At 47.6% G+C, this 5,325-nt stretch overlaps 1 long non-coding RNA gene across 1 annotated transcript; it reads right to left on the bottom strand.

The window, feature by feature from the left end:
• Positions 1–1,684: 1,684 nt before the first annotated feature.
• LOC128127710 (uncharacterized) lies at positions 1,685–4,324 on the bottom strand. Its single transcript, XR_008225544.1, has 3 exons — positions 3,954–4,324; positions 3,305–3,369; positions 1,685–2,102 (listed from the first exon to the last, which is right to left on the bottom strand). It is a non-coding gene; the product is annotated as an uncharacterized LOC128127710 (long non-coding RNA).
• Between the last annotated feature and the right edge of the window lie 1,001 nt (positions 4,325–5,325).

The following is a 5,325-nucleotide window of genomic DNA, read 5'->3' as shown; positions in this document are numbered from 1 at the left end:
ATCTTGGAAAACCAAGATGCCCCTTGCAACTGATCGAATAGATCATCGATTCTTGGTAACGGATAGCGGTTCTTAACTGTCACCTTGTTCAGTTCCCGGTAATCAATACACATCCGGTGTGAACCATCCTTCTTCTTGACGAACAAAATCGGTGCTCCCCACGGCGAGCTACTTGGCCGAATAAATCCCTTCCCCAACAACTCTTGAAGTTGCGAGGACAATTCTTGCATCTCTGGAGGTGCAAGACGATAAGGCACCTTCGCAATAGGCGCCGCCCCTGGAACTAGATCGATACCAAACTCCACTTGCCTCGCAGGAGGTATTCCCGGCAAATCCTCGGGGAAAACATCTGGAAACTCGCGCACCACTGGAACCTCCTTCAATGTCTTCGGTCTCTCGGAACTCTCCCGCGTATCCATCACATACGCCACAAAACCGTTACATCCCCGCTGTAGGCATTGCCTCGCCCTAGCAGCCGAACAAAAAGCTGCTCTCGAACGGGTACCCTCGCCGTACACCGTAAGAACTCCCCCACTAGGGTCTCGCATAGTCACCAACTGACGCTCGCAGTCGATGACAGCGCTGAATCGGCTCAACCAGTCCATGCCTACAATGACACAGACATCACCCATCGCAATAGGAATTAGGTCAATCGGAAATGCGACCCCGAAGATCTCTAGCACACATCCCCGAAAAACCTCCGTAGCACAAATCACCCTCTCAGCCGCAATGGAAACGCTCAAAGGCCGACTTAACGGCTCACGACTAATGCCGATGTGCTGACTAAAAGCTAACGATACAAACGATCTACTCGCACCCGAATCAAATAATACTAGAGCAGGTATAGAGTTCACAAGGAAAGTACCTACACATATATTAACGTAAGCATAACATTTCGACCTTTAATTAAATACATGAAAGATAACATACCTGCCACAACATCGGGCGCAGCGCGGACCTCCTCCGCAGTCAGCTGAAAGGCTCTCCCGCGAGCCCTCGGGGCCTCGACCTTCACCGGTCGGGTCTCAGTAGTCCGGGTAGTAGGTGTAGCTCCCTGACGAAGTTGCGGGCACTCGGCCTTCCGATGGCCTGTCTGGTTGCAGTGAAAGCAAACCATAAACCCCTTAGGGCAATCCCTGGCAATATGTCCGTCCTTGCCACACTTGTAGCAACCACCAGTTCGACACGCCCCCTCGTGACTCTTGCCGCACTTCGCGCAAGTGCGACCCTTCGAACCTCCCATCCTCGAATCAGCGAACTTAATCCGCTTGGCTGCCGGCTGAGACCGGGCCGGCCGTCGATCCACCTGCCGAGACTCGGCCTCCTCCCTCGCTTGAGTCTCCAACTCAATCTCGCGCTTCCTGGCGTTCGCCTGAAGCTCAGTGAAAGTGCGATAGGTGGAGTTTGACACAAACTCCCGAATCTCCCTCTTCAAAACACCCAAATAGCGGCTCATCCGCGACTGCTCCGTAGATACCAGCTCGGGACAGAACATTGCCCTCTCATGAAACTTCCGTGTGATCACTGCCACGGAATCAGTACCCTGCTTAAGGGTCAAGAACTCCTGAATCAACCGCTCCCTCTCTACCGGGGGAACGTACTCATCCCTGAACATCTCCGTAAACCTCTCCCATGTCACTGCCGTAATCTCTGCCTGAGTGAAGTTCACCGTCACGAACTTCCACCAATCCTTCGCTCCCAGACGGAGCTGGTTCAAGGCGAACCGTACCCTCAAGTGTTCCGGGCATGAGCAAGTATAGAAGCACCCCTCGATGTCGGCGATCCACCTCATGGCTGCAATCGGATCCTGCGTCCCATCAAATTCAGGGGGTTTCGTGTTGCTGAATTCCCTGAATGGTAATGAATCACCCCCTTGCGGCCTGGCAGCAGCCACCGCTGCGGTAGCGGCAGCAACTGCAGCTTCAGAAATTGCGGCGCACCGCTCCTCAAACTCCTCCATCAACGTGGTCTTAATAGACCCAAACATCTCCGGGATCTCAGCCCGGACCGCCGCAGCTACCTCTTCCTGAATAATCTGACGAATCTCCTCGTCACTCGCACCGCTCGAACTCGCCCCATTGCGTGTGATAACCATGATGTCTCTGAAATACAACATAAAATCATCAGAGACTCCACCAAGTACAATTGTACTCGATACGCGCCCTACCCAGTCTCCGATTTCCAGGGATTCTTATTTGAGTCTTCCACTGATCCGGTGCCTTCGATAGTACGGGCCCAATACTACCGACCACACCGTATCAGTATTCGTCCCAAATCTTCCTCCCCAAATCCCGAATAACGAGTACTCTACTTCTAGTATGTACTATTTACTTGCACGCTACCAAATATCTCATATAAGCAATCTCCCTAGACTAAGGCATCACAAAACAGGCAATTCTATTCCTATCATGAATACCTAGTCTTCTAGCATGCATAACAATTCATAATTCAGTGCATAACATAACATCGTAAGGTATTCTGGGGATCTTTACCGTTCGGACGCTGGCTGCTCGTACACACTGTTCCACCCTTGTTTTTACCGCCTTGCCCTTTATAAAATGTTATGTCCTTATTATTTTTAAGAAAAAGTTTTTCCTCAAATCCCCGGTCTGAGTTCAGTTGCACCCAAGAGTACACCCGAATCCCTCAAACCAAGGCTCTGATACCAATTGTAACAGCTCAAATTTCCAAATAAATTTTTCGTTAAAAACAAAACATCATTATTCGACAAGAGGGTTTATTCCAAGTTTATTTCAAAATATAATTAATAAATCTCCAGAATCTTCAACAGTGGCAGTGTGTACGTGTCACGCCGGCGCCTTCCCACGGTCATCACTAGTACCTGAAAAGCATAAACACAACTAGTAAGCATAAATGCTTAGTGAGTTCCCCAGTATACGACTTACCCACATACGCCTTCCGGCCCGGACCTTTCGGTCCACATAACATTGCCTTCCGGCCCGGACCTTTCGGTCCACATAACATTGCCTTCCGGCCCGGATCTTTCGATCCACATAACATTGCCTTCCGGCCCGGATCTTTCGATCCACATAACATTATCGCCTTCCGGCCCATAACATACATAGCACATATAACATAAAACTCATAACACATAAATCATACATCATACCGTTCTTCCTATCACATAAAGTCTCGCCTTCCGGCCCGTATAAGCATACATCACATATAAGTACACATCGCATATAAAGCATCTATCTCTCTAGACATAGCATGAATATAACACACACGACCTTCCGGTCTAACAGTCAAACCCTTCCGGGTGAAGTATAGTGAGAAGACTCACCTCGTAGTACGCAGGCTATAACCTCTTCGAGCTACTTGCACACAATCCGCTAGTCCGCAGGTTCCCTATAATACCACAGCCTTAGTTAATGATCTTATCAAACAAGACAACTGACCCCTCTAAGATATATACAGGTCAACGGTCAATCTTGACCGGACTCGTCGAGTGCAAAGGGTAACTCGACGAGTATAGACATCCTGACACCACTCGCCGAGTCTGAAGAACGACTCGACGAGTTCCAGTAGATCTTCAAGCTACTCGCCGAGTCTGAAGAACAACTCGACGAGTCCTAGTGAACCTTCAAGCTACTCGCCGAGTCTGAAGAACAACTCGGCGAGTTCTAGTGAATCTTCAAGCTACTCGCCGAGTCTGAAGAACAACTCGGCGAGTTCTAGTGAATCTTCAAGCTACTCGCCGAGTCTGATCATTGGACTCGGCGAGTCCTCGCCATGCAGTCAATCCGCTGCCTCCTGTATTTTGCATGATTTCGAAGTATATAGATATAGGGCTTCCTGGACTTTCACATATACTATTACAGGGGTTTTTAACACTTATAACAACAATATAATCTAACTAACCCTTAATTGGGTTTCCTAAACCCTAAACTCGCATACAACGTAAAAGTTACAGATTTCGATCCGAAGATTACCTGGAAACGTGTTTCCTGTGTCTCCAAACCTCCAGTACTCGATTCCTTTGATCACCACCTTGCTCCTCCTTGTCTAACAATCTCTTCAAGCCTTCTCAAGTCCTCTCTCTTGCTTCAGATGCTCACACACTCCCAGGGGATCTTCAATCGGCCAAAAGACCCGACATGACGGCCATAATATCATTATATACGGTTCAGAATCGAAACGGCTAGGGTTCAGCTGAACAGCGTCGACTCGCCGAGTCCCTTATTGGACTCGTCGAGTCCAGTCGCGCGTCTGCGACCAAGACCATGGCCCTACTCGGCGAGTCGTGCACCAACTCGCCGAGTCCCCTCCTAAATGTGCCCCAAAAATAATTTAAAGAAATACCTGAAATTCTGGGCTGTTACATTACATCATGCACTCGTCGAGTCCCTCTAGTCCAATTCTCATTCTAACGATTCTAAGCATAAATAAAGTCCCAAACTCTAGATCTAGCCTCCCAAGGTTGAAATACCACGTAAAACAGCAAGCTTTACGTCCATGCATGACACTTAGGGATCAAAATGCCAAAAAAAGCTCTATAGAGGGTTTAATGTTTGGAACTTGGCCAATAGCTTGATAAAGCTTGGATCTTTATGCTCAAGGAACCTCATACAGTCCAAATCTGAAGTTTTAACTTCATGCCATGCTCAGATGACTCAAATTCTCAAAAAGGAAGATGGAAATGGCCACAAACTCCCTAAAGAAGAGATATAACCAAACAATGATCAAGGTGACAACTTTTTACCTCCAAAAAGTAGCTAGCACTGAAAGAACACCAGATCCAGAAGCTTCTTCTCGTTCCAAGCCTTATGTCGTTCTTTCTCCTTCCAATAATGCACCAAATCACACACTTTTAGTCTCCCTCTCTCTCATAGATGATACCAGCTCGTTTAGGGTTTCTCTCATGGTATTAAAGTGATAAGGGACGCGGAAATGAAGGCTTAAGGTCCTTTAAATAGGACACAAACCCTGAAAATTAGGGTTTTCTTAGTCAACACCTACTCGTCGAGTAGGGGTCCTCCAACTCATCGAGTAGAATCTGAAATTCACGCAGGCTTCTCCATCTCTACTCGGCGCGTTGGGGCCTCCAACTCGTCGAGTTATCCTAACAAAATGAATATAATGTAAGTAAATATTATACCTGGGAATCGGGATGTTACCACCGGTTTGAAATCCGGTATATCAGTTAATTGGTGGGTACGAGGCATGAGAGACCTCGTTTAAATCGAAAATATGAATGTTGGTTAGTCGGATGAGACTTAGATGTTGGTATGGCACCAATGATTGAGCATCGTGTTGGAATTCGCCTTGTTTTCAAATGAAATGTTTCATTCGCGATGAAAGGTC

Source organism: Lactuca sativa, chromosome 8 (assembly GCF_002870075.4).
Source record: "Lactuca sativa cultivar Salinas chromosome 8, Lsat_Salinas_v11, whole genome shotgun sequence".
NCBI lineage: Eukaryota > Viridiplantae > Streptophyta > Magnoliopsida > Asterales > Asteraceae > Lactuca > Lactuca sativa.
This window is presented reverse-complemented; position numbering and strand designations above follow the sequence as displayed.